The following is a 22838-nucleotide window of genomic DNA, read 5'->3' on the forward strand; positions in this document are numbered from 1 at the left end:
ATAGAACCAATTCAACAAGCTTGGCCCCAAATATACATAATTTATTGTATGAATGATAACTAGTTGGCCGGGAATGTGGTCAACAAGTGCCAACATGTTGGAGAGCTAAAAGATAGTCTCCAATCATGGGGCTTACAAATAACACCCGAGAAGGTACAATTAAAAGATCCTTATAGTTATTTAGGATTCCAACTTCTGGGGGACCAAGTGTGTCTATTCAAAAGGCCATCCTTTCTACTTAATGATTTTTGAAAGTTATTAGGAGATATTAACTGGCTTACACCTTCTCTCCAATTAATTACGGGAGATTTGAAACCTTTATTTTCTATCTTCCATGGTGATGCTAATCCTCAGTTCCATAGAGTTCTCACTCCGGAAGCCAAACAGGCACTTCGTAGGGTGGAGGAAGCCATTAATGATCAATTTCTTTCTACCACTGATTATAAATTATCCCTTGCTTTTATTATTTTAAATTCGCTTTGCTCTCCCACTGCCCTGTTTTGGCAGACTTCTTCCATTATGTGGCTGTGTTTAGCTTCTTCTCCACATAAGGCTGTATAGTCATATTATCAAGCTGTGGCAGATCTGATTTTGGCAGGAAGAGAACAAGGGAGACGGTCCCTTGATAAAGAGCCTGATCTTATCATTCAACCCCGTACTAAAGACCAGTTTTCCTGGCTCTTCCAGACCGTGAATTGTTGGCTCGTAACCTGTGCTGCCTTTGCAGGATCTATTGATAACCATTATCAACCTGATAAACTTACAAGGTTTCTTAAGCTTCATCAATTTGTTTTCCTGAGTCCACCTCTAGCCAGTGCTAAAGTACTGTTTACTGATGTTCCTCTAATGGAACTGCAGCCTATGTTGTTGATGGTCAAGCTGTAGTTTTCAGACCACCACCACTTCCTCACAGTCTGTGGAACTTCAGCAGGTCATTGCCACCCTTTCTGCCTCCCCACATGGTCCTTACATCTGTATACCGATAGCTCTCACATTGCCCATTCCATTCCCCTTTTGGAAACTGCAGCATAAATTGATCGTTGCTCCAAAGCCACCTCTTTGTTTATACAATTGCAGATTTTGACATGGGATCGAACTGAGGCCTTTTTTATTGGGCTCTTGAGAACCCACACTGACCTCCCAGACTCTTTAGTGTTGGGAAATCGCCAAGCAGTTTCTAATGCCAATGCTGCTACTGAGATTGTTCTTCCTTCTGTACTCACTGATTCTGGGGTTGAGGCAGCTCAGAGACCCACAGTCTTTATCATCTCAATGCTAATACCCTCAGGCTTATGTCTAAAATAACCAGAGAACAGGCAAAGTGTGAGACAATGTCAGTCCTGTGTAGCTATGCTCCCTACCCCTCATTTGGGCATTAATCCCTGAGGATTGGTCCCCATTGTCCTATGACAGATGGATGTCACCCATATGGCCGAGTCTGGTAATCTAAAATATGTTCATGTTGTTGTGGATACCTTTAGTGGGTTTATCTTCACCTCCCTGCAAACAGGAGACATAGGCAAGCATGTTATCGCCCATTTGCTACAAGCCATTTCAGTCCTTGGCTTACCTGACATGGTAAAAACTGATAACGAGCCAGAGTATACTAGAACAAGTTTTTCCTCACTTTTCAAACAACTCTCAATTAAGCATATTACTGGCATACCCTAAAATCTTCAAGGCCAGGGTATTGTTGAATGTGCCCATTTATTTATTAAAAATACTTTTGAAAAATAAAAAAGGAGAAATGGTACCCCTCCAAAGGATCCTCTAGAAAATTATCATTCACATATTCTGCTTACATTAAAGTTTTAAAATTTGGACAATGATTCACGAGCAGCAGCAGCTAGATTCTGGCATCCTCAAACACAGAAAGATTTTGCAACTGTTTTATGGAAAGATCCATTGAGTTGGCATGGACCAGATCCAGTGTTGATCTGGGGAAGAGGTGCAGTGTGTATATTTTCTAAAACAATGTAAGTGGCCTGCTAGTTACCTGAGAGATTGGTTAAGCAGGTAGATAACCATTTCTCCGAATCCAGGGAACATGAGGATTCCTGAGGTGTGGTTTTCCCTTTTGTGTCTTCCAGAAATGAAGTGGAAAGAGGGAACTTGGGTCCTTCTTACATTAATGTGGACTCTCATATGGACATGTGGAGAAGCTAGATTCAGCCACCCCAAAGAGGCTCAGCAAGTACTGATGGGCCTGAGGTACAAACCTTGTGAATGCAAAGGTAAATTTGTTGCTAATACATCCCTCTTATGGGACCCATTCAAACTACAGATTGTGGCACCTAACAGGATTATCTACTTGCTGCCTCCAATTCCCTTGGTAAACCTAATAGATGGCAATGTGTAAATTATCCTAAAGCTATACCCAATGTTAATGGAGAACCAGGGCCCTGTCCCTGCAAAAACTTTCAAAATTCAGTGCATTCTTCCTGCTATATGCAGTTGCAAGAATGCCTTGGAAAAGATAATAAGACCCAATTCATTGCCACACTGTTGATATTCAAAAAGCCGACCTTCGGGAGTGACCGAACCTTGAATACAGCTGTTGTGCGAAAACCCGGATTACACATTCAAATTCCAGCAGTCAGAATGCCTTGGCACTGTGGGAAAACCAGTTTGCTGGCACAAATCTACTCAGATCTGATGGAGGAGGTCCAGAGGATGAGCTCAGAAAAGAGCTGCTAAAGATTGATCAAATCATTGAAGATAAATTCCCTTCTTTACACCATCATCCTATAGTCAAATTTAGCAGAGGGCCTCGGGTTATAGATGATTCTACATTCGGGATCTTAAATAATGCCCACAGACTTCTTAACATCGCCAATCCTACCCTAGCACAGGGTTGTTGGCTTTGTTTGAAGGCGGGCACTCCTGTACCTTTAGCAGTCTCTATGGACAATGAAAGCTTAGTGGTGGAGTCCACTTGTCAATATCTTAAACCCTTCATTGTGCAGCCTGATCTAGAATGTAATACCACATGTTTTTATAAATACCCAAATAATGATAGTTATGGTTTAAAAGTAGGATATTTAAGTTTTGCTACATGCAATAAGACTGTTAATGTTACCTCTCAGCTTTGCTCAGTTAATTCCACCATGTTTGCTTATGGAGACAATATTGCTTCCTCCTTTTAACCAAAGAATTGGACCAGGAGTTGTGTCCTGGCTAATCTTCTTCCAAATTTGGACACAATCAAAGGAGATGATCCTGTACCTATACCTACTTTTGATCATATTACAGGATGCCCCAAGAAGGTTGTGAATTCATCCCACTCCTGGTAGAACTGGGAGTAGCTGCAGGGGTTGCTACTGGAACCATCGGACTTAGTGTTGCCCTGCATAAGTACACTCAGTTGTCACAACAAAAGGTAGAGGACATGCATTCTCTCTCACTCTCTGTTAAAGATTTACAGGAGGAAATAGACTCCATGGCAGCTATTGTTCTACAAAACAGAAGTGGTTTTGATTTGTTGACTGCAGAAAAAGGAGGCGTATGTCTCACTTTACAAGAAGCATGCTGTTTCTACACCAACAAGTCTGGCATCGTGCCCAGGAGAATTAGAGAACTTCAAGAGAGTCTAGAAAGAAGAAGAAAACAGTTATGGGGAAATCATTTTTAGACAGACTGGAATGGAATCCTCCCCTAACTTCTCCCATTTCTTGGACTCTTGCTAGCACTACTAATATTACTATTTCTAGAACCTTTTATCTTTGATAGATTGATGGCTTTTGTTAAAAAAACAAATGGATGGCATTAAGAAGCAGCCTCTTCAGGTGCATTGTCATCTTCTTGCCATGGAGAAAATGGAGACCTATGACAACCCTGCTAGAAATGTGTGATTAACTCTCAATCTTTTCATGTGTCAGGGATGGTTATCCAGAGACAGGTAAGAGAAGTCGGACAGTTACTATCCTATCAACCTAAAACAGGACACCTGGAGAAAGAATGCCAGACAATCCAACGATGGGTAAGAAGTATGGTTGTTCCCCAACCTAAGGCAGGCACAGTCCACACAGAGTTTCTAGATGTACCATTTGAAATAATAAAGAAGGACCTATGGGAAGTCCTCACCACAGGACTATGCTTTGACTTCACCGTTGCCATCTTAACTTCATTTGCCATTTCTGAAGTTACTAACAAAGCCTGCTTTACTTTCTCTTCGTGCATAAGTTCTCACTTATGTAAGTTCTCACTTATACAAGTTCTCACTTATGTAAATTCTCACTTATGCATGTTCTCACTTATGTAAGTTCTCACTTATGCAAGTTCTCACTTATGCAAGTTCTCACTTATGAAATTTCTCACTCAATTCAAGTTCTCACTTATGTAATTGCTCACTTAATTCAAGTTCTTACTTATGTAAGTTCTCACTTATGCAGGTTCTTACTTATGTAAGTAAGTTCTCACTTATGCAGGTTCTCACTTAAGTAAGTTCTCACTCACATAAGTTCTCACTTTAGTTTCTCTTCTTGCACAAGTTTCCATTCACTGTATCTAGAGATGTTTCCTTTAGGCACTTTCCACCTGTGGCCAGTTACAATGGCAATACCTACGTCAGACTTCCTGTTGCCCTGTTTTCTCTCCAGTATATAACCTGTAACCCCTGCAATAAAAATTGGACTTGATCAGAATGTCCTGTCTTGTCCCATTTCTCCAAGTCTCCTGTTCCTTCTCCTCATCCCCTCTCCTGGGTCACTGACTAACCTGCAGGCCAGTCAGCAGTTCTCTGTGGCTTGCAGATCACAAGCCTAGTCTTTTATTTCACATAGCAATCCAGTCATTTACTCCAAGTTTCCTTTTAATTATCCTATGAGTCAGTATCTGTGGACCCCAACACCTTAATTCTTAGGAGACAGCAAGCTTACATCCGTCTTCTTCTTCTTGTTCTTCTTGTTCTTGTTCTTGTTCTTGTTCTTGTTCTTGTTCTTCTTCTTCTTCTTCTTCTTCTTCTTCTTTTTGTACAGAATAGAGTTTATTTAAGTCATGAGAAAGTTAAGAGGGTAGTAGGGAGAGGAAGGAAGGAATAGAGGAGTAAGACTGGCCATGAGCACGAGGAAAGAGAGGGAGAAAGGCACATCTTCTTTTAACATTGCAAAAGAACTCAGAAATCCACCCTGCCTCTGCTAAGCACAAACAATAATCTAGCTGATTTGGACCCTATCCTGAAATTACCATTTCTACCACACCTGGGCCTAATCTTGCTCTGTTCCAGGCCCACCCTGAACTCAGGAATCTGCCTGCTTTTGTAAACATAAACAAAAAACTTAGGTGGGTGGGATATTGTGTGATTCCCACCTCATAAATCTCTTTATTTTTTCTTTAGTATTTTTCTGACAAGTGGGCTCATAGTGAAGCTGCCTCTGTTCATTTAGGTCTGTGAATCCCCCTACACTATTCCTATTGCATCCTTATATTTTTGCATTATTGAGAAACTAAATGTTTTTGAACTCATGTTTTGAGAGTTCCTTTCCATAGTCTTCACAGCTGTCCTGAACATTCCAGATTTACCATTTTGCTGAGATATTAGCCACACCTTTGCCTCCTGGACTCCTATTGTCTCTGATGATAATGGAGACAAATGAATAAAGGTTCATTTACTCTGCACAGGCACTGACCACAGAGCAAAGAAATTACTCTACCCAGTTTGGCTTAGAAAGCCAGAGTTCATTGGGGCGACTCAAAAGGAGCTACCAAAGTTCATCATAGGATGAGTGACAATTCACAAAAGCTGCACAACTTTCAGGCAGCTCTACCCCAGAGTCTCCACCCGGAGGTTTTTACTGGTTCATACCCTTGAGGGAGGGACCTTGTAAATCCTGTAAATTTCAGGAGGTTCCTGAGACTTGTACATTTGTTTATTTCCTGAGTGATATGTGCCTTCATATTTCCTCTAGAAAGCGATGTTCCAGTTCAGAAGAAATCACCAAATAACAGTCCCTATCAGGCTGTGCAAAAATGTTCAGTCATAGAGCAAAGGTAGGTCATAGGTAGCTGCTTCTGTTTATTTTCCATTCCTATAACAATGACATAGACTGATAAGTTAGAAGAAGAGGTTTATTTTGTTCATGGTTATGTGAATACAAGACTAAAGAGCCTCATTTATCAATGGCTTTTTTTTTTTTAAAGAAATAGTCTCTTGTAGCCTAGGTTGGCATCAGCTCAATAAGTCCTTGAAAATGACCTTAAATTACCTTTTTTTGTTTTTTGTTTTTTTTTTGAGGTAGTGTTTTATTGTGTAGCCGTGGTTGTCCTGGAACTCACTCTGTAAGCCAGGGTGGCCTTGAACTCACAGAACCTGACTTTGTCTTTCAAGTGCTGGGATCTACCACCTGTGCCTCCTTAAATTGCTTTTAGATTTGTATTTAATATTACTTTTTTCTATTTTTCATGTGTGTGTGCATGTTTTTGCATGTGTGGGTACATGCACACATACATGCCCAAGGCTGAAGTCATCCTTTGAGTCAGGGTCTCTCAGTAAAACCCAGAGACCACTGTTGTGGCTAATCTAGCTAGCCACCCTGCCTGGGAATCCTGTGTCTGCCTTTGGAGGCTGATGTTGCCTGTGGCTCTGAAGGCCAACTGTGAAATTCTGATCCTCCTGCTTCTACCTCCCCAATGATAGGCATGTTTCACCATGCCCAGTCTAGAAAACCTGCTCTCTTATTTAAATTTAATTTAATAAAAACATTTATTTATATGTCTTTTTCTGTGTATGCCATTTGTGTATGGGTGCCCAATGGGGCAAGAAGGCGGCATTGGATCTCCTTGAGCTGGAGTTACAGGAAGTTGTGAGCTGTGAGAGATGGATGCTGGGAACCAAACTTAGGTTTTCTGGAAGAGCAGCAAGTACTCTAAACAACTGACCCATCTGCCTTTCCCCTATTTAAAAAAAAAAAACAAAACACTTTTTTTTTTTTTTTTTTGGAGACAAAAGGTCTTATAATGTATCCCATGTTGGCTGAAAACTTGAGGTAAGCTTCCTGCCTTGGCCTCCCTGATGCTAGTGCCAGTTGCCTTGAACATTGCGTGCGTCCAGCCATAAAGGAGGCTCCTAGGGAAAACCAGTGTCTCAGGACATCATCACTTCACCCTGACGTCAGACCTGCCCATGACCTGAACCGAGGGCATTCGAACGTCTGTGTTTCTTAGGCTGTAGAAGAGGGGCTGAGGGTGGGGGTGATGAGGCTGTAGAAGAGGGGCCATGGCAGCTGCCCGGGACCATGTACATGAATAACGCTGCCCGTAAAGGAGACCCACTAGAGCCATGTGTGCGGAGCATGTGGTGAAAGCCTTGTGTCTAGCTTTAGCTGAGCGCATGAGCAGTACAGCTCCCAGAACATGGCCATAGGAGGTGAAAATGAGAGACAGAGGCAGCAGTAAGATCAGCACCCCAGATATGGAGAGCGCCAACACATTGACTGATGTGTCTGAGCTTGATGTGAGCTTGAGGAGGGCTGGCAGCTCACAGAAGTGGTCCACAGTGTGCGAGGAACAGTAGGGGAACTACAGGGTGATGGAGACCACCAAGGCACCTGAGAACAAGGATGTGCACCATCACCAGGTACAGTGGGCTTCTCATCAGCACCTGGTAATGCAGGGGTTGGCTTGGCACACAGGCACGTAGCGGTCATAAGACATGAGAGACAGAAGGACACCCTCAGAGACACCCATTAGCATGACGAAGAACATCTGGTTGGCGCATCCCCCAAAGGTTATGACATTCTCTCCTTGAGGGAATTCAGCCACTGTTTTGGGAATGGTAACCAGTGGGAAGTTGACATCCAGAAGTGAGAGATGGCTGAACAGGAAGTACATGGGTGTGTGGATCCTAGAGTCTGTGGCAATCAGGAAAATCAGGATGGTGTTGCCTAGTAGGCCTATGATAAACATGGTGGTCATGAAGAAGAACAGAACAAGATGGGGTCCTGTGTAGATGAAGAGCCCAACGAGGATGAAATCTGAAGTTGCTGACGTTTGAAGCCCCTTCCCCCAGGTGCATCACTATCTACAGAAGATTTGGTCCCATTGGGATAATTTTACATCACATTGCAACTATTTGGTGGCCTCCTGGAGTCTCACAAGGGGATAAAAATGTATGAGTAAATCCAGGCTTCACCCAGCAGGGGGCTGGAGAAGGGGCTGGAGGCATGGCTCAGGGGAGGATCCCTGCCTGCAGTCCTCCAGTTATCAGAGCATGGAGGGTTCTACCCTGGTGTATTCTGTTATCTCTCAGGCGAGTGCAACCAACTAATGTTTACAGTTGAAGTCCGTGGCTAAGCTAGAGATTATAGGAAAGATCAGAGCACACAGTTCACCAGATACCCTGGTGCAGGTGTGGGATTCTGAAGCGGTCCATATATGACATAGAGAATCCTTGTCTAAGATGACACACAGAAGGATAAAGGTAGATCAAGAAATGTCTGGAACTGTGAAGAAAGGATCATTTCCATATCTAAAGAGAAGATCTGAAAATCAAGAACAGTCAGGAATGGATATTTGGGATGGACTGTTTCTGAATGTGTTTCTAGGGAGACACGATATCTGTTAGGTTTCTTGTGTGTGTGTGTGTGTGTGTGTGTGTGTGTGTGAGTGTGTGTGTGTACATATGTATATATGCATGCATGTTTATATGTATATATATGTGTGTATGTGTATGTGTGTATTTGTGTGTGCACATATTTGTAAGTATGTATGTGTTTTTGTGTGTGTATGTATGTGTGTTTGCATAAATAAATGTGGATATAAAGTAGTTGTTCAACTCAAACATCCTGCATGTTTGTGCACATTTGATTGATAATCTTTGTTTTGTTTTTATTGGTTTTCTCTTAAGTTGGTTTTTATTTTCTTTAAAAAAAAGATTTATTTATTTATTTTATGTATGTGAGTACACTGTAGCTGTCATCAGACACACCAGAAGAGGGCATCAGATCCCATTGCAGATGGTTGTGAATCACCATGTGGATTCTGGTATTTGAACTCAGGACCTCTGGAAGAGCAGTCAGTGCTCTTAACCACTGAGCCATCTCTCCAGCCCCTTGATTTTCTTCTTTTGTGTTTGTGTGTATGTATGAATATGTGTATGTGTGTATATTTGTGTATGTCTGTGTATGTGTGCAAGTGTGTGTGTGTGTGGGGGGGCTAGATGTCGGTCTTTGGTAGTGTTCCTCTGGTGCTAGTTTTTGAGACAGGCCTCTCCCTGGCTTGGAACATGTAAAGAAGGCTTTGCTGGCTACTTAGCAAGCTAAGGGGCTGGTCAGCCTCAGCCACTACAGAGTTAGGATTACATGCATCTGCCAGTATGTTTGTTTTTGTGCCCTCTCTCAGCTGTGTGCCCATGAGCATGTGGTGGCCAGAGGACAACCTGGAAGGTCTTTCCTTCTTCCACAAGGATTGAAGACAGGTCCTCAGGCTTGCATGTCAAACACTTCTGACAGAGCCATCTTCCAGCCTGCCGCTAGCTTAGAGCAGGCAGTATTATGTTGACTGTGTATGAATGTGTAGTCATCTGTCCTTCAGCCTCCCTCCCTTTGAGCTGAGAGCATCTTGCAGTGGTGTTTGCTCACGATTCTCACCTAGTGCTGAGCACATCTGAGTGGAAGATGAAGCAATTGTAATTGACTGGGATACATCTAGAAGCACAGAAAGGCTGGCTTTGGAGCACAGGAGAGACACTTGCTCTGGCATGTATCCATAGGATTTGGGAAACTTTAGATATCACGTTCTATGCCTGGAGGTCATCTGGCACGTAGGTCCCCATGCCTGTTACTATGGATACTGCCCAGACTCTCTGACTTGCTTTTCTCTAACACAACTTTGCTGAGCTTCATTACCATGTTAGGGTTAGGGTTAGGGTTAGGTTCAGGGCTGGAGGGATGGCTCAGTAACGGAATGTGCTGTTCTTCCAGAAGACCTGAGTTCAGTTCCCAGAACCCATGCCAAGTGGGTCATAATCACCCTTATCTCTAGATTCAGGGAATCAGACAACTTTGGCCTTTGCAAGTTTGACCTCTGAAAGAATTTACACACACATACATGTGACATAAAATAAAACAACAACAACAACAACAACAACAACAATAATAATGGTAATAAAACCTTTGGCAATGGCCCAATAAGATGGGTCAGAGGGTAGAGATGCTTGGTGCCAAGTTTGGTGACTTTGAGGAGCCCAGAGCAACTCCAGGCATTTGATCTTCTACCCCTATCTTACTGTATGTCCTTGGTACCTTCTTTCAGTTGCAGTAAAACTAACTGGCCTGTGTGAGCCCCATAAAGGTTAAGATAAGACTTCTGCCTTAAGATAGCCTTGAGACTGTATCATCATCTTACCATCTGCTACACTCTGGGCTCGAGAACTAACCCTTAATTACCAATTCGTTCTTTATTATCCCCTGAATATCTATCTGCTCCTGGGTTTATGTTTCAAAAGGAGACTGGTTAAGCCCTTCCAAGGTTATTGTATCAGCTTTGAGCCTGACCTCAACCTTAACTGAGGTGAATGAACTTGCTTTTGGTTTATTTTTTACTTTGGCAGTCCTTTCCTCATTATTAGTACTTTATGACCCCCAAAACTTGAGTTCAAGTCCTGAGAACAACATGGTGGCAGGAGAGAACCTGTTGTTCTTTTGAAGCTGTCTTTTGATCTGCACATGCTTGTCTCAACATGTCTGCCAGCCCCCACAGAGGAAGAGCCCTCTACTCAGCTGCCTGCCCCTCTCTACTTCTGTCTTTTTTGTCTTGTTTGTTTTGAAGCTGTCCTTCATAACTTATCAACGTTGAAGGTGAAGGGGCCTATTCATCCCCTTTTGTCTCTTGTCAGAACCTAGGCCATCTGCTCCAGAGCAGACCCCAAAGTCCAGGAATAAGAGAATAAAATCCTACCTAAGGAACAGTCTGAAGATAGTTACATGAATGGGAATATCTCAGAATAGACCATCTGTTCTAAGCAGCCCATCCTGTGGTTGATCATTCATGATGCAGGAATGCAGTCCAATTGGGGCATCACAACACCCATCAATGAGGTTTTATATTACCTAACCCTAATAATACCATACTAAAATATTTACCTATCTTAGTCTAGGTCACTTTGCTTCAGTAGCTGACTTACCTATCAGTTGTTCTGAGACCAGAAGCCGCAGTCTCTGGCATATCACTTCTAGTTGAAGTCACAAGAAGAAAAGGGGAGTAGGCCTGTCTTTAGTCTTTGTCCTCAGCACTTGTACAATTTCCAGAGTGCATGATCACATGGTAAAAAGTTCACCACAAGTTTGCATATAAATTCAGGTCATAAAAGTCATAGCATTATATGCCTAGGGTCACCTTCATACACAATACAAATTTATGATGTTAGATTTGTTATATTCTTATCGATGACAATAAAAAGACAAAAGAGAAACCTTAAAAAAAATTCAGGTTATAAATTGAATAAGAAGTTTACAACAGAGAAGGCTTACATGCATATTCATTAACAGCAATTATCTGGTTAAACATTCATCTTCTGTCACTAGGTCTACAGGTTCATGGAGAGTTAAAGACTATAACTGAGTTATCACTGAAGTTTTGCATAGATAAACCCAGTCAATATTTTATCTTCTGTTCTAGCACCTATAGTAAACCCTTAGTTCTCTTTTTATGACCTTTTTACAACCTCTTTGAATGTGCTCTAAGGTGTGGATGCCTGGTTACTATCTCAGAAGCAATTAACTCATGACATTTGAAGACTGGCAAAGTTCTCATTGAAGTTTTGACATCAGAAGGGTCTTAATAGCAGTCCTATTATAAAAAAGGCTCGAGTGTCTTTTTCTGGGTTGCCATTTTGAAGTGGTGGTGATCCCTGTGTGCTGGCTGTTTCTGCAGAATAAACACTCATTGTTCTTACATACTATTTGAGTCTGGGGTCTTTCTTCAGCTTTCTCCTGAGCCCTAACAAAGGTTGGCTCTTTATCACCCCCTCTCAATCATTCTTTCCCAATTCATTTTGTCACATAGTGTTTCTTCTTATTGAAACTCCCAAGCAAATGCACCCAAGATTGACAAGCCCCCTCTGCTAGGTCACAGAAGTGATGGAGTGTTTTAGGGGTGTGGGCAGGGAACACAATTCTAGAGATGCAGCTTTGCTGAGTTGTTACCCATGTTGTCAAGGCTGTCTAGAAGTGCCCAAGTTCCCCATGTTTATGTAAATCACCCCAAGAAATGTTAGGTTTTAACAAGATCTGGTTAATGGCTAACTGAGGTATCTGTTTAAATGTAGACTCTGTCCCCTTCCTCCTCTTATTTCCCTGTTCAGTTTCCCTTTTCTGGTACCTCTGGCTGGGATCACCCTCATATGCACAACAAACCCTTGCCTCAAGCATACTGTTGAACTGCCATGTCCTCATTTTTTTTTTTTCATTCATCTAGTACCTAAAACACATGGAGGCCTTTCATGGGACTTGGCTTTTCTAAACCAAGCTGCTGTTAGGCTCTCCTAAGGGAGGCATGGATCATTTGTTTCTGCCACCCACCAAAACTGACTTCAAATTCTAGAGTCAGCCTCTGAAGCAGCTTTTGCCCCCAACCATCTAACCACCAGCCTCTTCTAACCTACTTGATAAGTGTCCTCTCTGTTTCCTGGAGCCTCCTATGTTTCCTGGGGTAGTCATCATGTGGGCAAGACTTACATCTTTACTTGTTTCAGTTTCCTGCGAGTCACAACCCCTTTGGCAAACCTCTATTTTCAAAAACATATTTATTACAATTCATAGCAGTAGCAAAATTACAGTTACATCAACAAAAATAATTTTTCACGTTTACTATTTTAATTAACCTATGTCTTCATGCATTGAAACACTGTATTACAATATAAACAGACCAAATAGAAGTGAATACCAGTGCATATTTTCAAACCTTCCAACAGTTTAAGAATGTACCAGAGAATTAACAATGTGAAAAAAAGAATGTTTGCAATCATTTTAAAATTAAAAGCCCTCCTGGTGTTTTAGGGTCTTAGCAGTGAGAAGACAATGAGGTCACTTCCGAAGGAGAACTGTCTGGTCCCCTCCAGAGTGCAGGGGCTGGTGCAGCTCAGGCCTGCTGAACCAAGAAAGTGGCGTTCAGAAGTGAGATGTGTATGTAACAGTACTGACTGTGACACCTCAGCTTCTTCTTGAGAGGAGTTACTCTGTGAGAAGATATTTGTCTCAGGGTTAGTCATCAGCACATCCTGGGAGGTGACTGCAGAACCCACTCTGTCCACAGCTGAGATTGCTTCCTTTTGGCGAGTATTAGCATCACCAGCCACATCACCAGCAGGAAGAGGCAAATTCATCATTTCAGCAGAGACATTTCTCTTATTCACAGCATATTCTATGTCACTTGAATCATGTTCTCTAAGACACGGGATGTCTTCTACTTGGCTGCACCTGCTTTTAAGACGATCTGGACATGCCCTGTCACCATGTGTACTCACGCGATTCTGAGAGTCAGGCTTCTTCAGTGGGGTCTTCTGTCTGAGAAGGTCTCCTGTGGCCCTGCCCTCAGGCACAGCTTTGCTGGCAGACATGTGTAATCCAAATTTTGAGAAAGATGTTCAGAGGACAGTACTGAGTATGACTGAGCAGGACTCTCAATTCTGAAAAACCCATCATCAAACACCATTTTGTCAGATTCCTTTGTTGTCTACAGTGCTCCATGCCAAGAGAGCCTTCTTTAGAGCCTCCATCCTGACAGCACCAGGCTCAGGAGACTCTACATTTATGGAAATGTTTCATATTCTTCATTTTTGAGACACTTTCCTATAATCAGGGTGGCCATGAACTCATCACTATGTAGCCAAGGTTGACTTGCTCCATCTCCCAAGGGTTTGGAACAAGCATGTATCTTTCTAATTGATGTTGTCCTGGGGATAGACTCCAGGACTTGGGCATGCTAGCCAAGCACTCTTCCAACTGAGCCACAAGCACTCTTCCAACTGAGCTATAAGCACTCTTCCAACTGAGCTATAAGCACTCTTCCAACTGAGCCACAAGCACTCTTCCAACTGAGCTATAAGCACTCTTCCAACTGAGCTATAAGCACTCTTCCAACTGAGCTATAAGCACTCTTCCAATTGAGCTATAAGCACTCTTCCAACTGAGCTACAAACAGCATATCAACTGAGCTACAGCCTTAGTTCCACAAATTTGTTTTAATTTCTTTGGAATTTAGATGGAGAAGGCTCTACTGCAGTTTATGTGTCTTTAAATTGAAACCAACCATAAGTGCTGTTTAAAATATGACTCTGGTGGGGCTGGAGAGAGGAATCAGTAGTTAAAAGCATTTGTCCCTCATGCAGAGGACCCAAGTTTGGTTCCCAGCACGCACAACATGCAGCATACAGCTAGCTTCAGAGGTTTCTATGCCTTGGCCTCTTGAGGGCACTTGAGCTTACATGCACAACCTTCCCCACCACACACACATAATGAAAGATAAAATAAAAATTCCCGTGATCTGCATAGGTGACAAAAGGCTTTACCCCAAGTGTTCTGGGTGTGGCCCCATCAGCCACTGTCTGGGCTTCATCTTCCCAGTCCTGCAACTCTGCAAGCTCAAGGGTGGACTTCTGAAACAGGCATATGGTATGTCCTGGTTCACAGTAATAAGATTAAATGAGACTGAATAAGGACCATGAAGATGGATTAGTGGTAAAGGGGGCTTGCTGCCAAACCTGATGACCTGAGTTTAGTCCCCAGGATTCAAAGGAGAGAGCTAACTCTTGTAAGATGTCCTCTGAACTCCATGTGGGTCATGGCATGTGCAAAATACACACACACACACACACACACACCCTTAATACAGAAACAAATAAAATTAAGACTCACCCCTTCAAAATGTCTGTGTATTCTCAAACCTGGCTCATTCATGAAATTGAATATAGACACAGAGTCCTTTCTATTCTTATAGAGATACCCAGGAGTCTCTAAACACCTGACTTGCCCTCACTTTGTTCTAAAATGTCTTCCTGACAAACCTTTTCAGAGACCAGCTTCTATGCTAAAATTATTCATTTGTTCTGAGAAGTTGTTAAAAATGCTCCCTGAAGGCAGAGCCCCTGGGGGATGCCATAGTGTCAGGACCCTCTTTATCTCTCAGGTTTTTTTTTTTTTTTTTTTTTTTTTGTTTAGGTAGGAAATTAATAGTTCTGGGAGTTGGAGCCCTTGAGGCTGGAATTCCTCCCAGAAGAGTTTGAAAAACATGTTCATCTCTCAGCTCTGGGTAACTTAGATGATTAACTCAAAGGCAGAGGCAGACAACAACTTAAGTCTTCACTGCTTTCTTATGAGAGCAGGGCCTAGGAGAGCTGGTTTCCCCCTTTGTCTTAATTTTTCTAAGGGCACACATGCAAAAAAAATTACCTTCTAGGGTCTGGGGTTGAGCACTCTTGCTTAGTGCATGCCATGCCCTGGGTTGCACACATGTTTTATTTATCTAGCATTTAGTCTCTCTCCCTTCCTCTCTCCCTCCCCCCTCTCTCATCTATCATATTTCATCTTATTATTTATTGGTTAATTACCTATCTATAATTTATTATACTGTCTATTTATTGATAACCTATTTCTATTTATCTCTCAATAATGTATCATCTATGTGAATATCATCTATCACCTGCCTATTGCACATCTGTCACTTATCTGTCTCCATGTGTGTATGTCTGTTGCATCGACCTACCTACCATCTATTATCTATCTGTTCATATTCTTCCACTTGTCCATCTAGTTTGCACAGTATGAGGAGACAGTGATGTCCCAGATGGGCTGGGTGAGTGTCAGAAGGCACAGGCTACTTGGGAAGATGATGCAGGAAGATTGTGATTTCTAGGTCAGTTTTGTCTACTGAGTGAGTTTAGGACCAACCTTGGCAACTTAGACCCTGTACTGGCTGGTTTTGTTTGTCAACATGATACAAGATAGATTTATCAGAGAAAAAGAAGCCCCAGTTGAGGAAATGCCTCCATGAAATCCAGCTGTAAGGCATTTTCTCAATTAGTGAACAATGAGGGAGGCCCAACCCATTGTGGGTGGTGCCATCTCCTAGGCTAGTCATTCTAGGTTCTATAAGACAGCAGGCAGATGACACTAGGGACTTCAGCTAAGACACTGCCCTCTTCCTGACAACTTCCCCTAAAGCACACTGAACAGTTCTTAACTATAGTCCTTCCCCTGGGGTCCATATTCTGGCTCACAACTTTGGCAGAAGACTTCTGCTTTTCCAGAGTCCACACAGGAAGTTCTAGAGACAATGTTGATCCCCAAAACCCCAATGGATACCTTCTACTGTATCTGAAGACTCAGTGGTCACCAGAACCTGAGTTCACTCAGTCCAAAAGACCAGAGAAGAGGCAGAAACCAAGAAAAAAAAATACCCCAGAAATTCATCTAACAAGAGCAAACTTTGAAATCAGCACCTAAACCTGTAACATCCCTAAACCCAGATGACTAGAGGCCATTGTAAGATTACAATCAACAAATGCCAAGGCAACATGGCACCACTGGAGCCCTGGTACCCTACTACAACCAGCCCTGGATGTTCAAACTCAGTTGAAAAAATTTAAAATGACCTTAAATCCATTCTTATGAAGATGATACAAGATTTTAAAGAGGAAATGAATAAATTCTTTAACAAAATCCAGGAAAATACAATCAAACAGGGAAAGAAATGAATAAAACTGTTCAAAACCTGAAAATAGAAATAGAAGCAAAACAACAACAACAACAATAAAACAAAGCAAAAATAAAAACCAGCCTTGAGGGAATCCTGGAGATTTAAAACCTCTGGAAGATGTAAGCATCACCAACAGAATATAAGAGATGGAAGAAGATCTCAGGCACAGAAGATAAGATAAAAAAAATTGATATATTGGTTAAAGAAAATGTTAAATTTAAAATGTTACTGACTCAAGACATTCAGGAAATCTGGGACACTATGAAAAGACCAAGCCTAAGAAAAATAGGAATAGAAGAAGGAGAAGATTGCCAGCTTAAAACCCCAGAAAATGTATTTAAGAAAATCATAGAAGAAAATATCTCTAAGCTAAAGAAGGATATACCTATAAATGTACATGAATCTTACAGAACACCAAATAGATTATACTAGGTAAGAAACTCTTCTTGCTACATAATAACTAAAACACTAAATGTACCGAACAAAAGAATAGTAAAAGCTGGAAGGGAAAAAGGCCAAGAAACATATAAAGTCAGACCTATTAGAATTACACCAGATTTTTTCAACAGAGATTCTAAAAGCTAGAAGGTCCTGGGCAGACATATTGTAGACTCTAAGAGATCACAGGTAACAGCTCAGATTACCATACCTAGCAAAACTTTCAGTCACCATAGATGGAGAAAAGATATTCTATGCCAAAACCTAAGTTAAATTATCTATCCACCAATCCAGCCTTACAGAAGATTCTAAAAGGAAAAGTCCAACACAAGGAGGTTAACTATACCCAAGAAAACAAAGTAGATAAATAATTTCTCATCAGCAAAACCTAAAGAAGGGAAACACACACACACACACACACACACACACACACACCACTACCACCACTAATAGCAAAGTAGTTATTGGTCATTAATATCTCTCAACATCAATGGACTCAATTCTCCAATAAAAAGATGTGGACTAACAGAATGGATACAAAAACAGGCTCCATCATTTTTTGCATATAAGAAACACACCTAAATATCAAAGATAGACATCAGAGTAAAGAGCTGAAAAAGATTTTTAAAGCAAGCTGGGGTAGCCATTCTAGTATTTAATAAAATAGACCTCTATATTAGTCAGGGTTCTCTAGAGTTACACAATTTATGGAATGACTTTTTCCCTGTCCTCTCTATATGTTATAAATAAATCCTCTATATCATAATATACATGCACATACATATTTAAAAATTACACACACACACACACACACACACACACACTGTGGTGGTATATATTCAAACAAACATACACGTACGTACATATTGAGAATTTATTGTATTGACATACAGGCTTCAGTTCAACAAATCCAACAATAGCCAGTTGTGAATGGAAAGTCCAAGAATCTAGTAGTTGCTCAGTTCCATGAGGCTGAGTATTCTAGCTGGTTTTCTGTATAAGCTGTAATCTCAAGAACTAAATGTTAGTGCATGTGCTGGCAAAGTGAGTGCAAGCAAGTAAAGAACAAATAAATCCTTCTTTCTTCCACTGCCCTTATGTAAGACTTATATAGGACAAGCATACAGCCCGGATTAAAGGTGTATCTCAAGATCTGGATCAAAAACCTATGCTTTCCTGCTGTAAGAGCCAGATCACAGGTGCACCTTTTATTTCTAGATTGTTGTTTATTCCAGATATAGTCAAGTTGACAACTGAGAATATTTATTACAACCTTCAACCAAAATTAATCAAAAGAGACAGGGAAGAACACTTCATACTCACCAATGAAAAATCCAACAAGATGACCTCTCAATTCCAAACATCTATGCTCCAAATGCAAGGGCACCCTCATTTGCAAAAGAAACATCACTAAAGCTTAAATAACACGCTAAAACCCACAAATTAATAGTGAGAGACTTCAACACTCCATTCTTATCAGTGGGCAGGTTGCCAGACAGAAACTATGATAAAATAATAGAATTGACAGACAGGATGAATCAAATAGACCTAACAGACAACTACAGAGCATTCCATTGAAACACAAAAGAATGTTCCTTCTTCTCAGCACCTCATGACCTTCTCCAAAATTGATCACACACTCTGTCACAAAGCAAACTTCAACAGTGACAAGAAGATTGTATCTTATCAGACTACCATTAATTAAAGGTGGATTTCAACAACAACAGAAACAACAGAAAGCCTACTTGCTCATGGAAACTGAACAACTTTCTACTCAATGATCTCTGGGTCAGGGAAGAAATGAAAGAGTTTCTAGAATTGAATGAAAATGAAGGCACAGCAGACCCAAATTTATGGGACACAATGAAAGCAGGGCTAAGAGGAAAGTTCATAGCATTAAGGACTTCATAAAGACATTACTGAGATCACAGACCAGTGACAGAACAACACATTTGAAAGTTCTAGAATGAAAAGAAGCAAACATATCCAAGCGGAGTTGGCAGGAAATAAGCTCAGGGCTGAAATCAATAAAATAGAAACAAAGCAGACAATACAAAGAATCAGTGAAAACAAAAGCTGCTTCTTTGAGAAAATCAATGAGGTAGACAAACCCTTAGCCAAACTAATGAAAAGGCAGAAAGAGAACATCCGAGTTAACAAAATGAGAAATGAAAAGGGAGACATAACAACAGACACTGAAGAAAGCCAAAGAACATTAGGTCTTACTTCAAAAGCTTGTACTCCACAAAATTGGAAATTCTTTTAAAAAATTATTTATTTATTTCATGTATGAGTACACTGTAGCTGTCAGACACACCAAAAGAGGGCATCCAATCTCATTACAGATGGTTGTGAGCCACCATGTTGCTGCTGGAAATTGAACTCAGGACCTCTGGAAGAGCAGTCAGTGCTCTTAACCACTGAGCTATCTCTCTAGCCCAACATTAAAAATTCTAAAAAAAAAAAAAAAAAAAGATAATTTTCTTGATAGATGACACCACTTACCAAGGTTAAATCAGGATCAGGTAAACCATCTAAACAGTCCCATAACCAATAAAAAAATAGAGGCAGTCATTAAAAGTCTACCAACCCAAAAAACTCAAGCCAGATGGTTTTAACTCAGAATTCTACCAGACATTCGAAGAAGAGCTAATACCAACATTCCTCAAACTACTCCACAAAATAGAAACAGAAGGAACATTGTCAAATTAATTTTATCAGACCACAGTTACCTTGATGATACCTAAACCACACCAAAAAAAAAAAAAAAAAAAAAAAAAAAAAAAAAAATCAAAAGAAATTTTAGACCTGTTTTCCTTAGGGACATAGGTGCAAATATACTCAATAAAATATGCACAAGCTGAATCAAAGAACACATTAAACACATTGTCTACCACAATCCCAGAGATGCAGGGATGATCCAACATATGAAAATCCGCCAATTTATATACCATGTAAAAAACATGAAAGAACAAACACATGATCATCTCATTAGATGCTAAAAACACCTTTGAAAAAAAAATCTAACACCTCTTCATGATAAAAGTCTGGGAGAGATCAAGAATACAAGTTACACACCTAAACTTAATAAAAATAATTTACAACAAGCAAATATCCAACATTAAATTAGATGAAGAGAGACTCGAAGCCAACTCCACTAAAATCAGGGACACGACAAGGTCGTTTGTCCACTCTCTCCATATGTATTCAATATAGTACTTAAAGTTCTAGCCAGAGTAATTTTTGTTATCAGGAACTGCTTTTGCCTCCAGCAGTGATGTCACCTGTGTTGCCATGGCAATGGCCATACATTCCCAAGCATACATTTAGTTCAGCTCCCTCCTCCCTGAGAGCAGTTATGTCACAGTTTAAATAAAAGACACCCTCCCGTCCCCACTCCCTTTTCCCTCTTCTTTCTCTCTTCTCCCCCTTTGTCTCCATTGTCCCGAATAAACCTCTTTCACGTGGGGCTGTATTGGCCTGGTGTGGTTTGTCAGGATGTGAGCTACGGTTCTATCACAACATTGGTGCCGAAACTCAGAATCTCCTTGTGGCTGTGCCCGGTCCCAGTGACCACCTCGTCTTCCTCGCCTAGAAGAAACTGCGTTTCTGCTGCCACCGCCGCTGGCTCCCTACCCCCACCTTGTGTCTTCCAAGCTGCGTGAGCCCAGCTCACCATCACTAGCGCCAGTTGCTCAACACTCCTACCTGCTGGCCGCTGTGGGACTCACTGGCTTCCACCACGTGTGTTGCTGCTGCAGCTGCGCAGGACATACAGACTTCTACTATGTGAGCTGCTGCCATGTGGGTTACTTAGTGGGACAGGCCCTCACCAAACATACAGTTTCATGTTCCCTGCTACCAGACCGCCAAAATCCTCGCACAAACACTGGCAGATTGATAGGTTTTTTTTTCCTCCAGTTGGTAAGGAGGACCCTGATTTCCAAAATAGAAATTTATGGGGTAAGGGGTTGGCGCTTCGCAGCCACCGTCCTTTTGACCAGCCTCCTAGTTGACCTACAAGATAAAGACTTTGACCCTTGGGCCAATATTCCCTCAAAAGCGGTTCCTCCCTGTCCTCCCCTTCAGGGCTCTTGCAGCCATTTAGAAATTCCCAGACCTGGATAGGGACACTCTCTGGCGAGTCCAGGACTCATTATACATAGTCTCTAGGGGGTCTAAGTGATGACTCAGACATCTAGCCTGGCAGAGATTTTGTTGTTGAAATTATTCTCAGGATGCTAGTACGAATAATTCAGTAACTCCCCAATGCGTAACTCATTGTCTTCAAATATATCTCCAGGATCCCCACTGGGATGTCTTCTGGAAAATTTCAAATCTCTAAAGTCAACACTCAACTTGAGGGCTTCAAAACTAATACAGCTCTGTAATAAGGTTTGAGTCAGTAGCCATTAGACAATGGCTCCAAATGGCCACTTAATGGTACATTAGATCCAATAATCTTATGGGATCTTCATATGTACTGCCAGCCGTCTGGTAAATGGAAAGAGGTTTTTTATGTCCAAGCATTTAACTACCTTCTCTTCAGCCCTCTCTGTGCTCCTCTTGTAGCCCCACCCAACTCCTCTTAGCCATGAGACACCACAACACGTGACCCAGCTAACGAGCCACTTCCTCTTTGCCACAGACCTGTTTCCACTCCTCCGAAAACTCAAATTGCTGCCCCAGTTTCCCATTCTCACCAGGCTACCCCAGAGTCTCCTTGCTCAACCTCTCCAGACCTCTCCCCACTTCCTGTGCCAGCAGAGGGCGCTCCAATCGCCCTGCATTGGCACCTACCTTCACCCCCTCCCATGACCTGCTTCAAGACCACAGCCAAGTCCTTCACTGCCAGGGACCCCTGACCCAGCACCAGCCCTTCCTTTAAGGGAAGTTGCTGAGGTAGATGGCTTTGTCAGAGTGCGTGTTCCTTTCTCGCTAAATGAACTTTCTCAGAAAGCAGACTGGGTTCCTATACTTCTAATTTGTCTGCCTTTATTAAAGAGTTTCAGTACATTAATCACTCAGTCTTATATCTTGACTTTCCATGATGTACATATGATCCTTACTAATGATTTACTTCCTGACGAACGCCAGCGAGGTTGGGAGCAGGGAGAATAGACGCAGACCAGATCCATCAAACCGATGGAACATATCCAGTTGCATCTGAGGCAGTACCTGACCAAGATCCCTGATGGAATTATAATTCCACAGATGGTATTTTAGCCAGAGATATATTCATAACCTGCCTCCTGGACAGTGTCTGTAGGGCACTCTTAAAAACCAGTACATTTTTAAAAACTCCACGAGGTCATCCAGGACAAACAGGAAAACCCATCTCAGTTTTTAGAATGGCTAACAAAGGCTTTATTACAGTGCACTAATCTGGACTCTGGGACCCAGAAGGTAAGTGACTTCTGATGACCTACTTCTTTCCCAGAGCTACCCCAACATAAAACCAAACTTAGAAAGCAGGAGAAGGGGCTCCTAACTTCACAGGCAGAAGTGTTGGCACTGGCCTTTAAAGTGTACCATGAGAGAGATGAAAAGACTCGAAGACACACACACACACACACACACACACACACACACACACACACACACACGTGCTGTGCTTGCAAAGACTATCTGAGCAGCCCCAGCCACTGCCCTGAACTCTTGGTCCTCATCAGGTCCTGCAAATGTGGTCAACAAGGTCATTGGCCGAGAGC

The 22838-nt window shown here is 41.7% G+C and overlaps 1 pseudogene across 1 annotated transcript; it reads right to left on the reverse strand.

The window, feature by feature from the left end:
• Positions 1 to 7092: 7092 nt before the first annotated feature.
• Positions 7093 to 13552, reverse strand: LOC308429651 (olfactory receptor 2Z1-like; annotated as a pseudogene). Its single transcript has 2 exons — positions 13460 to 13552; positions 7093 to 7995 (listed from the first exon to the last, which is right to left on the reverse strand). The product of its transcript is annotated as an olfactory receptor 2Z1-like (transcript).
• Positions 13553 to 22838: the final 9286 nt, after the last annotated feature.

Source organism: Micromys minutus (genome assembly GCF_963924665.1).
Source record: "Micromys minutus genome assembly, chromosome: 14".
In the NCBI taxonomy this organism is placed as follows: domain Eukaryota; kingdom Metazoa; phylum Chordata; class Mammalia; order Rodentia; family Muridae; genus Micromys; species Micromys minutus.